The sequence below is a fragment of the Pan troglodytes genome, chromosome 17 (genome assembly GCF_028858775.2).
Source record: "Pan troglodytes isolate AG18354 chromosome 17, NHGRI_mPanTro3-v2.0_pri, whole genome shotgun sequence".
NCBI classification, from domain to species: Eukaryota; Metazoa; Chordata; class Mammalia; order Primates; family Hominidae; genus Pan; species Pan troglodytes.
In genome coordinates this window covers 16,160,611-16,180,838 of record NC_072415.2, presented here as the reverse complement: position 1 = coordinate 16,180,838, position 20,228 = coordinate 16,160,611, and the positions used below count along the sequence as shown (strand labels likewise).

The 20,228-nt window shown below is 38.2% G+C and overlaps 1 protein-coding gene across 8 annotated transcripts in view; it reads left to right on the top strand.

Moving 5' to 3' along the window:
• LOC129137938 (collagen alpha-1(I) chain-like) overlaps window positions 1–20,228 on the top strand; it is a 73,927-nt gene that overhangs the window by 30,709 nt on the left and 22,990 nt on the right. For 2 of the 8 annotated variants that reach the window (XM_063795503.1, XM_063795493.1), the window contains one exon: window positions 11,770–13,203. The exons of 4 other annotated variants lie outside the window; for them this stretch is intronic. The gene's annotated coding sequence lies outside the window, so the exon portion shown is untranslated. Of the gene's footprint in view, window positions 1–9,809; window positions 9,911–11,769; window positions 13,204–19,828; window positions 19,907–20,228 lie in introns of those variants that run through there. 2 more of the 8 variants (XM_063795494.1, XM_063795501.1) reach the window with 2 other exon arrangements.

Genomic DNA, 20,228 nt, shown 5'->3' with positions numbered 1-20,228 from the left:
TTGCTATCTTATATACAAGATTTCAAGGAATCACAGAAAGACATGTCAGGTATTCGTTCAGCTTTGCCAATGATCCATGAATGGCCATTTGTTCTTATTTCTGTTTTAACCGGAAGTTTTTAAAATTTTTAATGTGATTATTTACGCAGCCCAAAACTCTGACCCACAACAGATACACACAAACACCAGAATAGTCATTATATAAGGGAAGTGCAAACTGATGGTTTTTTATTTTGTAGAAAATGTGTCTGTATCAAATAAATAGTTACATATTTGAGTTCAGCTTTTTATTCTCTAGAATTAAATTTCTAATTTACTATAATAATAATAGCTAATGTTTATTGAACTCATACCACATTCCAAGGATTATTGCATTGCTGTTATATATTAACTCATTTACTCATAACCACAGATTGAGGCAGGTAGTCTTGTTATCCCAGTTTTACAGATCAGGAAACTGAAGCACAGAGAAACTAAGAAATTTGCCCAAATTCTTATACCTGAGAAGTAGCAGAACTGGAATTTGAACCCAGACATTCTGGCTCTTAATCATTATATAATTACTTTTCTATTTGGATAAACTTTATCTTAAAAATTATGGCTAACAGAATAGCTCTTGAATACACTGAAAGTGAAGAAAATTCTAATTAAAGCAATTGTAAATGATGGTAAACAGAGCCTACTGCCTTAAAAAAAGAGATTGTTTTAAACTGATAGTATTTTGATACATGAAAAGACCATTTAAAACAAAATTATGAATCCGGTTTATATAATACTTCATAACTTTATACCTTTGTAATTAACTTTTAAATCTTTGTTGAAATAGTATTTACAAAACGTGTTTACACAAGAATGGTAACTTACTATTTTCCTTTATTACATATATCTTCCTTAAATCCTGTGTTTTAATGACACACTAAATAAAGTAAAATCTCAAGAAATTTATTAAAATGATGTAAGAATTAAAATTTTAGTGTACTTTTATGCAATTTGCTATTAATTACATTTTCTACATGAAGGTACAGTGCTGAGACATTCTTTTACCTATGTCTAACACAGTGCAAAGAAAAGTCGAAGTGTCAATTATCTGTGTGATTGGGCCTTCAGAAGCTATTTTCTAAAATATTGATTTAAAGAAAAAACTAATTGTTTTGCCCCATACCTTCACTTCATTCTCTTATTTATTTTTTTGACTTCATTTTTGCTACCTGGATAATAAAATTTCTATTCATGTCATTGGGATTTAATGTAGCCCAGCTAATATTTCTCATTTGCCTCATATATATGTTGCATATAAAGCCCTGTTCCCAATATACTATACTTAACACTAGTCAGAGCTCATCCAGTTGAGAGTTTCACAGCTACTCATCCAGAAATTGGGTTTAAGAAAATGTAAATGAATGGATATTAATCTTTTTATTTATTTATTAAGCATTATCACAATGCATACAACCCTACTGTGGTTTTAGGACACAAATTAAGAAAAACAGCCCTGGTTTCTGACACCAGAAGTTAAAACCTAATAGAAACAGCAAACACGTCCATATATTTTGGAGAATTTTGAAGAACACAGGCCTGAATAGGCTAGAGAAAATTTTAATAATTGCTTACAAGCACATGAAGGATTATGATGTTGATGCATTCATGTAATGTTCAACAGATCTTCACTGAGAGCCAATTCTATGCTAGGCTCAATTCACAGACAAGCCTTGCCCTTTTAGAGCACTCTATTTGGTAACTACAGCTTCATTGCATTAAAGGAAGCACAAAGGGAAATAACATGCAGAAGAATACTATTAGGTTAAATTTGTACTAATACAATGAAAAATACTGAAGAAATTCATTGATTCAGCATATTTGCAATACCTCCAAAATGGAATAAATGTATCAGTTAGGTTGGTGCAAAAGTAATTGTGGCTTTTGCCATTACTTTTATGACAAAAACTGTAATTACCTTTGCACCAAACTAATATTTAAAAGACATATGGAGTAGTTGGTTTCTAAAGGTCTTAGCATTGTAAAATATCATTAAGAAGTCAATATTTTCTTTTCCTTCAAGTCTCTTTACTCCTGCCATTCCTCCCTTTATTTAATGTATTTTCTTTTAGATAAAAAGAGAATGCTGATGCACAAGCTTAGAGTGTCTTTCATGATCAGTTATTAGGGACTGGAATCTGTAATATTTGCTGGCTTTTCTTTTACAGAACAATTGTAAAACATAAATGTTGACTGATAGAGTTATTATTAATTATGATAGGCAGATGTCTTCCCTTTTTGGTCCTGTCATGACAATAAATTCACATTGTCCCACTCCCAAAACATTTTCCTCTATCCCCTGCCTGTCTATTGCGCACTATTTCTTTACTGCACTTTACAAGAGGTGATGGCTGGATGTGGTAGCTCACACCTGTAATCCCAGCACTTTGGGAGGCCGAGTCAGGCAGATCACTTGAGGTCAGGAGTTCAATACTAACCTGGCCAACATGGTGAAACCCCGTTTCTACTAAAAATACAAAAAATTATCCGGGTGTGGTGGTGGGTGCCTGTAATCCCAGATACTCAGGAGGCGGAGGCAGGAGACTTGCTTGAACCCAGAAGGCGGAGGCTGCAGTGAGCCCAAACGGTGCCACTGCCCTCTAGCCTAGGCAACAGAGTGAGACTCCATCTCACCAAAAAAAAAAAAAAAAAAAAAAAAAAAAAATTAGTTGGGCCTGGTGGTGAATTCCTATAATTCTAGCTACTTGAGAGGCTGAGGCAGGAGAATCACTTGAACTTGGGAGGCAGAGGTTGCAATGAGCCGAGGTCACACCACAGCACTCCAGTCAGGGTGGAGTGAGGCTCTGTCTCAAAATAATAGATAAATAAATAAATAAAAATAAGGTGGTGAACATTTTTAATCTTATCCCTCCACATATTAGGGTTAAGGATACCAAAAATTCTTTGTAAAGATTCTACGTTTAGCTGAGATGAGAATATACTTATATTCTTAATTGCTTGACATATTTAAAAAATACCATTCACACTGGGAAATAACATATCTAAAAGACAATTGCTTGGGGAGAGCATTAAGCAGTGTTGGCAGAATCAGTACCTTATCAACCCTATTTTCTAGTCTATTTTGTTGCATATCCTATGACCCTCTTTTATTCAAGAAAAGCTCAAGAATAAAGAAATTAACATTATCACTCTTTTGTTCAGTTGCAGTGTGGGGAGTGATGTTCCTTTCAATAGGCACAAATATTTATAGAAGTGTTAACTATGGGCCGGGCGCAGTGGCTCACGCCTGTAATCCCAGCACTTTGGGAGGCCAACACAGGCAGATCACCTGAGGTCAGGAGTTCAAGACCAGCCTGGCAAATATGGTGAAACCCCATCTCTACTAAAAATACAAAAATTAGCCAGGCATGATGGTGGGTGTCTGTAATCCCAGTTACTCAGGAGGCTGAGTCAGGAGAATCATTTGAACCTGGGATGCGGAGGTTGCAGTGAGCCGAGATTTCACCATTGCACTCCAGCCTGGACAACAAGAGCTAGACTCCATCTCACAAAAAGAAAAAAAAAAAAGTATTAACTGTGAAATCCTACCCTCCAAATCAGAAGCCACGAAGTTGCTCAGAAAGCATAATAGAAAAATATGTAATATGCAGATATTAAGTTAGTTAACAATATAAGTTAATTATACTTGGTCTTTTTGTCTACAGTGTATCCGTTGCCTCACATAAAACAAATAGAAGAGGCTGTCTTTCTTTGTGGATTTCCATTTGTGCTTAAGAGAAGTTTGTTCACATAAGTAGCACTCAGTAAATTTATTCCCAAAGATTTAAAGCATATTACATAGATGCATCAAATTGTTAACATAATGTCCATGATAGCATAATGGTAGAGTTCAAAAATATAAATAAAAGAGAGAGAGAGAATCAGCTCTTGCAATAGAACATGAAAAAACAGGCAATATGTCAAGCACATTGACCATTTAGCCTTGCCAGCAATATTGTCAACAATAGCATAAATTTATTATTTAGGATGTCACCCTTACGCACTAGAGACTATGCCCTAAATAGCTTCCCTATTGTTTATCATCTGGTTCAATAATTCATGAATTTATCTAAACTTTTTTTTCTGTTTATTATTTAAACCTGTATCACACTTGGAATGAAAAGTGGGGAACTTTGATCTAAATTGCAATTACTTTTTTAAAAAATTCTCTAAAATCTTTCAGAATTTTAGGTGTCCCTCTAATCTTGTATTTCAGAAATTGATACTAATTCTTTTTTAATTACCAATAGCTTTGTGTTTTTAAAGTGCTTTAACTTTCCTGTTTTAAAAATTACTTTTTAGTGTCTCACTACACAGAATCCATGCCCACCAATCTCAGCATCATTAATATTTCTTTTTTTGTGAAACCGTTAAAGCTTTATATTTAAAGTTTTGAAGGGGTATATATTAATATGGCTGTGCTAGCATGATAACTAAATATTATTTTCAAGTTGCAAAAAAAAGTGGAGGCAGCGGTTTGATAGTTAGCCAATCAGAACATTTAATCTTGTCCTTGATCAAGTATACCCTCTTCGGCATGTTAAAACTAAGAACTAGTATCAACAAAGAAAAAAACATTTAAATTTAAATACATTTTATGATTTTCTGTCAAGCCTGGATTGTTGAGTGGGAAATCTTAACCATTATATATTTATATTATGTTTAAGGCTATAGATTCCATTCATTTTACATCACTAAAATTCACTGACATATACATATATGCAAAAAATATATCAATATATCCAACATATACATAAAACACTGAAAACACAACAATAAGAAAGAAAACCTAGTTAAAAAGTGGGCAAAATCTGGACACCTCACTAAAGATACACAAAGGGCAAATAAGCAGATGAAAAGATGCTCAATATCATAGATCATCAAGGAATTACAACATGGATGCAGCCGGAGGCCATTATCCTAAGCAAATTAACACAGGAACAGAAAACTAACTACTGCATGTTTTCACTTATAAGTTGGAGCTAAACACTGGGTACTTAGGGACATAAAGATGGCAACAACTGACACTGGGGACTACTGGCAGGGAGTAGATGAGGGAAGGGTTGAAAAACCATTAGGTACTATGCTCAGTACCTGGGTGATGGGAGCAATCATACCTCAAACCTCAGTATCACACAATATACCCAGGTAAAGACCTGCACATGTACCCCCTGAATCTAAAATAGAAGTTGAAATTATTTAAAAAGGAATCGCAAATTAAAACAACAATGAGATACCTCTATACAACTATTAGCATGACTAAACTCCAAAAAACTGACAGTGCTGTACGCTGGCAAGGATGCAAAGCAACCAAAACTCTTTCATTACTAGTGGGAATGCAAAATGGTGCAGTCACATGGGAAGACAATTTGGCAGTTTCTTAAAAACTGAATATGCTATATAATCTAGCAGTCATGCCCCCAGGTATTTGCCCAATTGAATTGAAAGCTTATGTCCACACAAAAACCTGAACATGACTATTTATAGAAGCTTTATTCGTATCATCAAAAACCAGATGCAACCAATATATCCAATAGGTAAATGGATAAACAAACTATGGTACACGTATACATTGGAATATTATTTAGCAATAAAAAGGTATTGAGCTGTGAAGCCACAAAAAGACAAGGGGAACCTTAAGTACATATTGCTAAGTGAAAGAAACCAGTCTGAAAAAGCCACATACTGTATGATTCCAGCCATATGACATTCTGGCAAAGGCAAAACTTTAGAGATAGTAAGATCAGTGGTTGCAAGGGCCTTGAGGAGAGGAGAAAAAGGATGAAAAGCTGAATCACAGGGGATTTTTAAATCAGTGAAACTATTCTGCTTAATACTGTAATAGTGGATACACGATATACATTTGTCAGAACTCATAGAACTATACAAAGCAAAGCGTGGACCTTAGTATAAACTGATGGTATAAATAAATATTGGCTCATCTGTTGTGATAAATGTGCCACATTAATGCTAGATATTTATAATGGAGGAACTGTGGGGGGAAATGGAGATTGTTTATGGGACTCTATTATCTGCTCATTTTTTTTTTTTTTTGAGGCACTCTCACTCTGTCGCCCAGGCTGGAGTGCAGTGGCGTGATCTCGGCTCACTGCAAGCTCCGCCTCCCAGGTTTGCACCATTTCCCTGCCTCAGCCTCCCGAATAGCTGGGACTACAGGCACCCGCCACCACGCCCGGCTACTTTTTTGTATTTTTAGTAGAGACGAGGTTTCACCGTGTTAGCCAGGATGGTCTCGATCTCCTGACCTTGTGATCTGTCTACCTCGGCCTCCCAAAGTGCTGGGATTACAGGGGTGAGCCACCGTGCCCGGCCTATCTGCTCAATTATTTTTTTAAATCTAAAAGTGTTCTAAAATACAAATTCTACTAATTTTTAAATGCAGCTGACTTTAATAATATAATATCATTGAGTGTAGAGAAACTATTTGTACCGACATTTTACATTATTTATTTATGTCCCAAATATATAGAACATATGGGATTTGTTATGAATTACTATTAAAAATGTCTTTGGTAATGGATTAAGATCTTCTTCCCCAATGGATAACTTCTTTTTGTGAAATATGGACAGTAAGGAGGAGTAAGGTCATAATAAAAACACACTTTGGAGATTGTAGGCTACAAATGCTGGATATACAGACCACTGTTTCACTTGTTCAGTGGACAGTATCTCTCAGGTGTTTGGGAATGGAAAACAAGAGCCAGTAATATTTTAGAAACTTGATCTGATTACTTTAATTATGATATCCTATCTGGATATTAATAAATATATACAAAAATTCAGTTAGTATTTTTTCTTTCCACAGAAAAAATAAAATGAGTGATACCTAGCAGTATATGCCAATTGCAAAAAAAAAAAAAAAAAAAAACAGGAAAATAAATAGGAATTCAGAAGAAAGAAGTGGCCGAGGGAGGATGTGAGGAATAGATAGAGCTTGAATTAGATCTTGATGGATGAATAGAGTTGACATAGGTAGAAAAGATGGAAACATGCTAATCGAGAGATAAAAGTACTATGTGCAAGGCCATGGAAGCAAAGATTCAAACGTCGTGTTCAGAAGATTGAAACTAGAGCTGTATATCTGGAATAGGAAGTGTAACAAAATAGTGAGAGGGTGGAAAAAGAGTCAGGGCCAAATTGTCAAGGGTCTTGAACCTCCCAGGTTCAAGCAATTCTTGTTCCTCAGCCTCCCTTGTAGCTGCAATTACAGGCATGCACCACCACGCGCGCCTAATTTTTGTGATTTTAGTAGAGACCCGGTTTTGCCATGTTGGCCAGGCTGGTCTCAAACTCCTGACCTCAGGTGATTCAACTGCCTCAGCCTCCCAAAGTGTTGGGATTACAGGTATGAGCCACCATGCCCGCCCCTAGCTGTAAATTTTCTGCAAATTGTGTACATTCTTGGGAACTGTTACAAAGTAAAAAAATATCAAATTGATTTTAGATGTTATGAAAAAAATTAATAAATTTAATAAATAATAAAGTTAGCATAATATTTTATTTGTTAAATATCTGCTAATCTGTATATTTTATTTTCAAATTTTACTGTCACTATCAATATTAAAGTTTAAATACATTTGCAAGCCTTTGAAATTTTCACAGGCTCCCATCTCTGTGCCTATAGGTCAAATGAATAAAATGTCCCTGCCCTTAACTCTGAAATCTTTTCAAAGGACTACCCTGGTTCCTTTTCACTAGCACCAACTTTCTTGAACATGTAGCCAGAATCTGCTCATTTTTCTTCAATTTAACTTTTGCATCCTAACTTCTAATCTCTTTATTGGCGTTCTCTCTTCAAGCTCATGAATAAACTCCTAATTGCCAAATCCAAGAGTTCTTTCAGTAACGCTTTATTTTATGCACTATTTGGCTCACTTCACACTTCTTCTTCTATTCCTAATTCTCATGTTTCACTAATCGTGCACTACCGGAGTGCAGGGTGAAAAAATTAATCAAGCTGATCAGTTTTTGTGTAACCAATTCTATAGATCTTTTGTGATAATTTATTATATTGTATCTATGCTTAAAAGTATGTTTTCCACACCAATGTCTGAAATATAGTTTATTCTAACTTTTATAGTTTGAATTTTAAATATAAATTCAAATTATCTTAAATTCATCTGGAATTAATTCTGGGGTATGGTGTGAGACGATACTCTAAACCAGCAGTCAGGGGATGTGGGCCGGGGGGAGGTTCAGGATGAAACTGTTCCACTTCAAATCATCAGGCATTAGTGAGATTTTCATAAGGAGCACACAACCTAGATCCCTGGCATACGCAGTTTCACAATAGGGTTCACGCTCTTATGAGATTCTAATGCCACAGCTAATCTGACAGGAGGTGGAATGCTTGCTTACCCACCACTCACCTCCTGCTCTGCTGCCTAGTTCCTAACAGGCCACGGACCAGTACCAGTCCCCAGCCCAGGGGTTGGGGGCTCCTGCCGCAAACTGGTATTTTATTCCTTCAAATAGCTATCTAGTTTTTTCAACATTATTTATTAAACATTCGATTCCTTTTTTACTGATGCCTCTCTTTTACCTTTTATTGACTGTTTTGTCCCATTGATTTACCTGTCTGTCAGCTATATAATCTCATTAATTGTAGGTTACCAGTTTTCAGGTGGTTCATTACATTTACAAGTAGCTCTGATTGTGTTACCAATTATATGTGAATATATCCTCTGAAGCTATGCAGAATAAATCAATACCATTTCCACATAACAGCCCTTGAAAGAGGTGAAGACATTGATCATGCTTCCCATTATCTTTAGTTTCTTTGGCCCTTTCTCATACAGTATGAATTCCAGACTCTTTACCAGCTACATTATTTACTTAAAATAAGTATCTCAGCAAGAACTGGACTGATATAGATAGCCTAAGACAGAATATTGTTCATTATTTTCCTTGATATAGACCATAAACGTATTTTACAGTAATATCATCTCACCATCTCCTTAAAAATATTTTTCATCTTGTCATTATTTTAGAGTTTGAATATAATAAAAAATTTGCCTATCAAAAATAAATTTTGTTTTAGGTTAGTATATTTTTCAAGGTTATATTATAAAGTTTGTTTAAATATGTTTTATATATAAAGGCAAATGTCAACTGTTCCCCTTCAACAAATGATGAATGTTCTTCATTTTCTTTAAATTAATTATGTTTTTAAAAACCTCATGATTTTTGAAAAAATAAATTTTAAAATGACTGACCTCATATAGCATGTGTAGAATTAAAAGTTAGTTAAATAAATATATGTTGAAATATAAATGTTACAACATCAAAGATGACAAAATCTAGTTTTGGGATCTAATCATTAAAATTCTTTCTATGCTTTAAAAAAATTAGCTCACTTATTTTTACAATTTATTTGGTTTCTAAATGTTGAAATAAGAGAAATAGTTTTATTCTTCTATTTGCAAATAGTGATCCATAAATAAAACATTGCAGGGGTAGAGAGTCATTATACCCCTCCAAAACATGTGACCAACTCCAATATGATTGTCACAATATTTTCTGTAACATACAAAGTTATTTAACAAGTATTTATTGAGTGTTTATTGCCAGACCCATTCTTGGCACTAGGACTGTAGTGATCTGAAGAAAATTATCTAAAAGTTAACTGTAAATTGTCAAATATACATCAATTTAAAAAATAAAAGCAAATTTTGGAGTTATTTTATGCTTCTAATAACTTATATTTAACTCAATGTTCTTTATACTTTCTCATTAACCAATGGTTTGTTAAGGTTATAAATTTAGCAGCATATGACAATGAATGAACTTATTTACATAATAGTGAACATCATCGTGACTTCATTAAATGACGAACGGATGAGTTAACTAAACTGTGAGTAAATCTATCTCATCTTTCCAAATTACAGGCATTCATATTTGATATGTTTGTGGAGGCACTCAAACCATTCTTTTCTAAATTGAAAAAATACAATTTTTTAAAAAATATTAAGTTGAAAAAAGATTACAGTATGCCTTTAGTTAAATTAATCCCCCAAGTACCTTTGGAAACATTTCAGTGGTCCACATACAATTGCTTAAGAAATGGTGAGTTTTAATTCAGCCACTTTAATTCTGTTTATAATTTGGCATGGAATAAATCACAAATAACTGATACATGAGTACATTAAAATTTATGGTACCCAAAAAATTAGATACTCCTTTCTCTTATTTGTCATTGCCAAATTTGGGAAATGTCTTCATCTATAATGTCATGTAACTTTTCCATCTACTATTTATCATTGCATCTGTGCTTTTTTTCTACCCATTAGAAGTTACACGTTTTGATTCTGGCCCTTTTCTTATGAGGCATAAAAAGCTTTCTATTCTCTTCTTGTCATATCTTTGCCCCTTAAGTCTTCAAGCTTATGACGGTATAATGTCATTCATTATGATGTTCATTCCTTCAATCATATGTAGGCATTTTTCTCCCCAACTTTCTGAGCAAAGACTTTTAATCATTCCCAACTTTTATTCTCTCCTTTTTCCATGGCAATAGAATTTTTAGCTGACTGCACACAATAAACTTTCCATTTCCCAGTCTTTGTTGCAGCTTAATGTGGCCATGTGACCAAGTTTTAGCTGATGTGATTTAACTGAAATGTCCTATGGCAACTTCCAAAAGTCTTCCATAAAAGGTAGCCAGCAGAAGCCCTTTGTGCTCACTTTTAATCCCTTTATTCCACCTTCCTGCTGGAATTTGGATTCTACCTTGGGTTATGAGAACAAAGAGATTATGGAACGGTGAGCTAAATGGAACTGGAAACTTCCAGATGTTTTTGTGGAGCAGAGTTGTCACTCCTCCAGATGTTTATTGCATGGAGAAATAAATAATTTTTTAAGCCAAACTGAATCTTAACTAATGCACCCCAATTTCATTTTACTTCAAATGCATTCTTCATAAAATGTACATAAAACTCCAGGAGCCTATTTTTTCAGTTATTCTAAGCTGAATAACTAAATAACCACTGAAAGAGTGGAGGGGTTGTTGCTTGGCATTCACAAGTTTTTGTTAGCCATAGAAATCATCAAATTTCCTTGTCAATTGTGTCTTTAACCATGGCTATTCTAAGTCTTTTGTCATTCATAGACAATATCACTTTACTTTGATTCATTTCAAAAAGTGGTTTATAGTTGGCTACAGCCAAAAATTTACTTCTTCTACAAGAAAATTCATGAAAAAGACCATAATAAGTACTCTTGAATGTAGGTTTTTGATAATTTTGGAGATTATACCATTGTATTAGGTAAAAACTTACAAAACTCTAATAAACAAATGAATGAGTTCATGAAGATTACTAACCCAGCATCAAGTAGAACAAAATTAATTACATGAGACTGAACTGATGAAAGACCAAAACAATTTTTGTAACTTCTTTTTATTTTAAATATTGCTGATTCTTTTTATTTTTTGCTTTTCAGAGTCAAGACAAAGTTTTTTTTTTTCTTACTTTCTTTTAAGCTATTTACAGCTTACAGCAATTGGGTAAATATATATTGTTGTGAGCAAAATGGGAACATTTACCTTTCTTTCTACCTGATCCCTACAGAATTTGAAAACTATTCGTGGGTATTTGTATTTTATGTCAATATATTATTAGCATAACTTCAATAAGAGTTTGCTCTCTTTGTGATAGGGCAATTAGGAGTATAGCTTCCATTACCAAAGCTTTGATTGAGATGTCATATTTTCAGATTGACCAGATTGCTTTGAGGAACTAAGAAGCTGTTAAACCTTTGGAAGAACTGGCCTGATACGTTGTCTACATGGTTCTCCTACAAGGTGCATGAGTCCATTTTTATGCTGCTGATAAAGACATACCTGCAACTAGGAAGAAAAAGTTTAATTGGACTTAGAGTTCTACATGGCTGGAGAGGCCTCAGAATCATGGCAGGAGGCAAAAGGCACTTCTTACATGGTGGCACCAAGGAAAAATGAGGATGATGAAAAAGTGAAAACCCCTGAAAAAATCAGATTTTGTGAGACTTATTCACTACCACAAGAACAGTATGGAGGAAACCGCTCCCATGATTCAAATTATTTCCCACCCGGTCCCTGCCACCCCCTCCCCACAACATATGGGAATTACGGGAGTACAATTCAAGAAGATTTAGGTGGGGACACAATGCCAAACCATATTACAAGGTTTATAGCCTTGCAGTAAGTAAAGAATACCATTTTCTGACAAGCCCAGGAACTTCAGGATATTTTGGGGACCTCAAAAAAGAGGGATTTACCCAATTCATACAAGTATTACAGGCAAAATCTGAGGGTGAATTGTTGGCCCGGCTTCCAATCTTAAGAGGCTTTTAAAGATTGAACCTGAAATTCCTTATAAAAAAAAGTTTCAGTCAAGTCAATTTAAAAAGTGCTTACATGGCCAAGTACTATTCTGGCTGTACTTTAGTCAAATAATCAGGCCAGGTATAACAAGTCTAAAACTTTATTTTGCAAATAAATTGGTCCTACTCTCCTGCAGGGAGCTGTCCTCCTCCTTTCACCTGTTAAACGTCCACTCTCAACCTCACTCTCCATGTGTCTGTATCCTTTAGTTCCTCAGCCGTGAGACAATGATCCCAGGGTACCGCCCCAGACAATGAGGCCATTTCACTTGCACACTCACTTGTACACTCGATTTGTCCCACTCTAGGCCCCCTACTAGGTACCTTGGGTAAGTAATACAGCATATTTTTATCCTATGTTTTCTTAAAATAAGTAATGGGGATACTAGAAGCTGCAATCTCAGTTATGCCAACAATTATGGAATCCATGGGAAGCACTTGTTACAGGGCTTGGACCTGGTGAGCATCTGTATTTTTTCTGTGGCTGCTGTAACAAATTACTACCAACTTGGTGATTTAAAACAATTCACACAGTAGAGATGGCCTGAGTTCAAAGCACTTTCACGGGGCTAAAATCGAGGTATTTTGGGAGAGCTGCACTCCTTCTGGAGGCTCTTGGGGAGCACCAGCCCTTGGCTCTCCTGACTTCAGGTGGCTGCCAGCACTCCTTGGCTGCAGTGGCCTCACTGCAATCTCTGTCTCTGTAGTCATGCAGGGGCCAAGGCAACACTTCCCCTTCACCCTCTGAAGGCTTGCTAGTAAATAAACTGACAAAAGGCAGATTAATTGGAGGAAAGGCGTGAACATTTATTAATAGGTGCCTGGGGGAGAGCCACAGAGTGATTGTCCCATATTCCAATGGGGCCCAGATACTTGTATAGCCCTATTTCAGAGGGGAAGAGGAGATGGGAATGTAGGTAATTACAGGATGATAAATGATTACTGAAGAGAATAAATAGATCAGGGGACAGGAATTCACTTGTAAATGATGCTCTTTGAAAATTGACTGAGACTGAGAGACAGATATTGTCTTGTGAAAGTCTGTGCTGGCATGGTTACACTCTTGTTCCTGTTTTCTGTAATAGATAATGAGCTAACAGGGAGAGGAAGGAAAGACAATTGTTCTCCTTGGATACTCCCTCTGGTCTCTATGTAGACAGAGAACATTCTCCTCCAGCCTCTGTTGATCTCTGAAGGTCTTTAATTCAAAATGCACGTTACATCAGGGACCACTATTTTGAGGTGAAGTTCTCTGCCCTCCTTCAGTTTCACATCTTCTGCCGGTTAAGCCACCCTCTGTCTCTCTCCTATAGTAGCACTTGTGATTCCATTTAAGGTACACCTGGAAAATCAGAGCTATTGCTCCACCACAGAATCCTTAAACACATTCCCAAAGACCCTTTTTCTACATCGAGGAACAACTACACATTCCAGAGATTAGGACCTGATACCTGTGTAAGCTATTATTTAGCTCACCACTACATTTGATATATACTTGTCCCTGGCCCCCAATCATTAGATTATAAAGAAGGGCTGTCCAATTGTCATCTGTCTTCACTGTGGTGCCAACCCCAGAGCTCCATTGTTATTAACACCTGTATAATACTGAGCCCCAACATAGTTTCATCCACCCAGAGCAGGGCAGACCTCATCACATGGGCCATGGAGCATTGACCTACTATGGTTATCGGTGATCAGTTCTCTTCCCATGATCTGGCCTAAAGTTTCTGGAAAAGAGTTTCTATGCATAATTATCCCAGCTGGATATTCCAGAGCTATAAAATGCAGAGGTCCTGCCGTGGCCCTGTGTCTAAGCTAGAGAAACATTTATTTCAGGTTATTCTGAGGCTTGATGGGAATGAGCCTGGCTCCTGATCTAACCTAATAGTAAACATGTTCCCACAGCCAGGCTCTGAGTACTCCATGGGGCCTGAGCTAACCTCAGTTTTGGGGGACTGTTCTATTTTGTGAGTCACTTTACCAGGCACACAGGCTCTGAACTTCTTTTCTTCTCTCTTCTTTCCCTCTCTTCCTCATTCTCCCTCTCCTCTCTCACTCCATTGATCTTTTTCTATTCCTCAGCTCCCCATTTGCTGTCCTCTACTTTGATTTCCTCATTCTCCCTCATGTCTATATATCCATTTACAGCTTAATCCCCCCCATCTCATCTGATTCCTCTGTTGATGAAAAAGCCAAACTCTGTAAAATACTTAGAGATTTATTCTTAACCAATATGAGTGACCATGGTCAAGGGAACAGTCTTAGAAGGCCTGGAGAAAGTGAGGTGGTTGGATTACAGCTTGGTTTATACTTTTTATGGAGACAAAAGTTACAGACAAAGACATAAATCAATACATGTGTCAGAGGCTTTTGAATCAGAGAGACTCCATCTTGAATAGGGCATGGTAAAATAAGGGTGAGACCTACTGGGCTGCATTCCCAGGAGGTTAGGCATTCTTAACCTCACAAGATGAGATAGGAGGTTGGCATGAGATGCAGGTCATGCAGACCTTGCTGATAACACAGGTTGCAGTAGAGAAGCTGGTCAAGACCCCCGAAAACCAAGATGGCAACGAGAGTGATTTCTGGTCTTCTTCACTGCTACACTCCCACTAGCACCAGGACAGTTTACAAATGCCATGGCAATATCAAGAAGTTACCCTATATGGTCTAAAATGAGAGTCATGAATAATCCACCCCTTGTTTAGTATATCATCAAGAAATAACCATAAAAATGGGCAACCAGCAGCCCTCGAAGCTGCTCTGCCTATGATGTAGCTATTCTCTATTCCTTTACTTTCACTTTACTGTATGGACTTACCCTGAATTCTTTCTTGCACAAGTCCAAGAGCCCTCCCTTGGGGTCTGGATCCTGACCTCTTTCCAGTAACACATGTAAGGTATACATTGGTTGGCCCAAAGTTGTGGAATATTTCAAAGTGGGGACTTACAGGTAATAGGTGAATTCAAGGATTTTCTGATCAGCACTTGGTTGAAAGAATTTAGCTTTGTCTAAAGACAGTAGAAAGAAATGCTTGAGTTAAGGAAAGGAAGGTTATGGAAGCCAAGGTTCTTGTTATGTAGATGAAGCCTCTAGGTAGTATTCTTCAGAGAGAATAGATGGTCAATGTCTCTTTTCAGGTTTTAAATAGAGTCCAACTCAGTTAAATCTCCTCTAGACCTGGCAAAGACCTAGAAAGGGAAAGAGATTCTAAAGATGCAAAATTTTACCCCACAAAAGGCTTTGCAGGGCCATTTCAACATATGTCAGATAAATATATTTTGAAGTAAAGTGTGTTAATTTCCTTCAGGGTCTGCTGTCATGTGATGCTATACCAGAGTCGAGCTGGAATTTGGCATCTTAGTGCCAAAGGGTCTGTTTCATCCATGTAGGGATGTCTATTTTAATGTTAATGCTGGTAAGTTTTGCCTAAACTCCAAAAAAAGAGGGGGTATAATGAGGCATGTCTGAACGTCTTCCTTTCATGGCCTGGAATTCAGTTTTTTGGGTTTCTTTATGATTTGCTTGGCCCTGAGGGTAGATCCATTCATTCGGTCTGTTAGAGGGCTTAGAGATTTTATTTTTGGTTTATACCTCAGACTCAATTCAAGTCAGCAAATACTTTTAGCACAAAGTATATGCCAGCCATTGTTTAAAGTGGCATAAAGAACAGATGGTATGCCTGGCATGGTCCTGATCTGGAAGGACCCAACCTCTTCCTGCCTCTTCCTAGAACCTGTCTCTGCTTTTCAAATGCCTGCCAGTCTCTGCCTCTCCCTTCCACTCTGTGTCCTGATTTCCTGTGTTCTCCTGTCACTTTCTCTTGTGTTCTCTGTCCTCTCTCTTCCTTTTGTTGTAAAATGGCATCAAAATCTTATAATAAAAATCTATCTCCCATGTTTCTTGAATGACTCTCTACCAATCTCATTATGTTTGTTATAGATGAATATAATATGAGTGATTTTAAAAATATTATTTTATTAAATAAATTATGAAAAGTACTCAGCAAGGCCTGGGATTGATATGCTCATTTTCAGCCTCAATATTAAATCTCTGGACTGCACAAATGATTACACATTGAACTAAATGTATGGTTTTATCTTTTGTGCATATAAAGAAAAGTCTTTCATATTACACAATTTGTACCACTTTCTCTTTTTTTTGCACACACACTTCTCCAGCTCCATTGCCAAACCTCAGCTGTCAATTCTGTTTAGTCCCACTGATGAAAAGAACCAAATTCTAAAATATTTGAAGAGATTCATTCTGAACCATATAGGAGTGACCATGGCCCATGACACAGCCCTCAGGAGATCTTGAGAACATGTGCTCAAGGTGGTTGGGGTGTGGCTTGGTTTTATACATTTTAGGGAGACATGAGACTTCAATCACACACATTTAAGAAGTACATTGGTTTGGTCAAGGAAGGTGAAGTGTGAGGAGAGTTGGGGGGTGGGTTGTGGTGGGGGTCCAGGTTATAGGTAGATTCAAAAATTTTCTGACTGGCTATTGGTTAAGTTTATGTAAAGACCTGTGATCAATAGAAAGGAAATGTCTCAGTTAAGATAAGGAATTATGGAGGTCAAAGTTCTTATTATGAAGATGAAGGCTTCAGGCAGTAGGCTTTAGAGAGAACAGATTGTAAGTGTTTCTTATCAGACTTATGGTCTGTGTTGATGTTAATGCTGGAGAGTATAATGAGGCAGGTCCGACCCCCACTCCCTGTCATGGCCTGAACCAGTCTCTCAGGTTAAATTTTAAGAGTGCCCTGGCCTAGGAGGAATTCTATTCAGATAACTGGGGAACCTTAGAATTTTATTTTTGGTTTATATTCCACACTCAATTTTACTGAAAAAAAAAAAGACATCAAATGATAAGGTCATGGTATTAACACTGAATAGGTCTAATTTCTTTCATTGCTGGTTTGTTGTGCCTGTGGAATAAGAAGGTGGGTCTGAGATCGTGTTTGGCGGCACTGGTGTCAGGCCCTGGGCAGTGATGTCCCACCTGGGCCTGGAGACACTGAGCATCCCAGGGAGAGGGCGTAGGAGTGGCTGAACAGAAGTCCTGAGCAGAAGATGGGCTGGCCTCTGTGCTGAGGCATGGATACGGCCTCCTCTGGGTCAGACTTAGACAAAGATGCACTGAAATTAGCACAGCCCTTATGTGGGTCTTGGGAGGCTGAGGCTGTCTGATTGATGGGTCAGCATGTCCTGGATGTGGCTGTTCGGACAGAGAAGACACTGCGTCCTGTCCACTGGCCTCCCAAGCGTCCTGGCAGGATTCTCATCCGGGTACCCTTCCAGATCTGACTTCCCCCTACCTCACAGTTACTGAACCCCTTTCTTTTTTCCAAACTGACACTGCCAAGCTCCAGGCTCTCCCAGAGCCATCATTTCATCTCTCTACACTCTGCACATGGGTATCTCTGCCTAGACTCCTTTGTAGAAAAGTTTGAATTTTCCCCCGAAGGTTTCATAATTTGAGATATATTAACAGAAAAAAAAAAGGCAGACAAACTTTATCATATGCATATATGTGTGCAGGAGTCATATGAAATGGACAGATGGTTGATGCTTTTATACCATTTTGAGCATACAGAAATAATTGGGGGTTTGGAGCATGACCAAAAACAGGTATGTTGGCAAGACAGGTTAATGGGAATAAGCGAAGAGGAGGCATGGCTAGCAGAGGTGTTTTGGTTGTATGAAGCCTCACAGGTAGGCAATCCTCAGAGAAAATAGTAAATGGATCTGTAAGACCATTAAAGGTGTCAGACTCACAGTTCATCTTTCCTAGGATCCCTGCAAGTCCCTCAGGGAAAGCCTGAATGCCTCCGCTGTTTACTTCACTTTATCTCCTCTACAGATGCAACTCCCCTCCACAAATAAGAGCTGTGCAGGACTCTGTCTGCAGGCCCTCTCATCAGCCAACTCAACATATTTGGTTTCCTTCACCTCTTTGACTTTTGTCTGCCTGTAGAACATCTCCTAATTCTTGGAGGTCACTGTCTCATGAAACTCCCTCAGCATCCGAGGAGATGTGATCTGCAGCCACTCTGTGCCTCACTGTGCCTGCCAGCCCCCTCCCCTAACCCTCTCGCTCTGACCTCACCATCACCCATGTGTTCGTGTGCTTTACTTTCTAATCTGTGAGGTCTTTGAGGGCAGGGTCTGTGTCCTTTTAGTGTCTGTGTCCTTAGCTCCTGTGTGGAGCCCAGCTCAGAGCAGGTGTTCCGATGCTGCCTGGCTGAGTGACTGAGCGAATGAGAGTGCTGGAGGGGCCAATGCTGGGAGAGAATTGCTGGATTCCAGGCCTCGGGACACAGCAGCTTCCAGGGCTCCTGAGGGCCCTCCCCTGTGGTATGGGAGGATGTGGAGCTGGCTTGCAAATATCCACAGGAATATTGCATTTCAGTGATGTCCTTGATCCTGGGGAAAAGCGATCTATCCTGTTGTCAGGACTCACTGCCACTAGTCCTGCCACCATAGATGGACAATGGCCAAGATGGGCTGGGTCTTTCTGGAAGGAGACAGGGAAGCTGTCGGAGGGTGTGCTGTCTCTGAGTGCAGAGCCAGCCTTTGTCATCTGATGGGACTTGACTGACAAGGTCTGCACCTGTCCTTTTTCTGCCAAACCCATCAGGAGGGGCTGCACAGGGGGCAGTGGAGGGGTTTTGTCTGGGACACAGGACATCTGAGCCAATCTTTTCTGGGCCTCTGTCACCATGTCTGTAAATTGACAGGGCTGAACTCTGTGCTTGTTAAGCGTGTCCCTGTTTGAAGTTCCTGTGCTCCCCAGTGTCCTAGGTGGAGGGAAGAGTCCCAGTGTGGGGAAGGCAGTGACAACAAGGGTGATGTTTGTCGGACACTTGCAGCATACCTGACACTGCTGAACAGTCAATATTATTTAATCCTCACCACAATCTAATAAGGAAGGTGCTATTTGTTGTTGTTGTTAGACAGTGTCTTGCTCTGTGGCTCAGGCTGGAGTGCAGTGGTGTGATCTCATCTCACTGCAACCTCCGCCTCCCAGGTTCAAGTGATTCTTCCCCCTCAGTCTCCCAAGTAGCTGGGGTTACAGGCACGCACCACCATTCTAGCTATTTTTTTTGCATTTTTAGTACAGATGCAGTTCCACCATGTTGGCCAGGCTGGTCTCAAACTCCTGGCCTCAGGTGATCCACATGCTTGGCCTCCCAAAGTGCTGAGATTACAGGCATGAGTCACTGCGCCTGACTGGAAGGCACTATTTTTAATAACTGTTTTACAGATGAATTCTCTTAATTTTGTGAAGTTATGTATATTATTCAAAGTTGTATTTCTAGAAGTGGTGGCTGGGTAGGATTTGTATTTCAGGGTTGTTAGACTGCAAAGCACACAATACTAGCCTCTACTTTGTGCTTTCCAGCAGGTCAAGCAGTACCTGAGAGCACTGAGGAGCACCTGGACCCAGTAACTTCTCTAAATCTAGTGTGGGGGAAGATGCGCCCCTGCCATGGAGCCGTGTTCTATGGCAGGCAACCACTGGTCAATAAAAAAAAATCAGATGATGTCAAGTGTATATCTAATTGACATTAAAATACACATTTCAAAATTTGGAAATCCTTTTTTAAATAAAATTTTTAAATTTCATTTTTAATATATTTAGGGAGTCTAAGTACAGGATTCTTCCATGCATATATTGCAGAGTGGTGAAGTCTAGGCCTACAGTGTACTCATCACCTGAACTGTAACCCAAAGGCTGTTTTTGTTCCTCACCCCTCTGCCACCCTCCCACCTTTTGTAGTCTCTGAAGTCTATTATTCCAT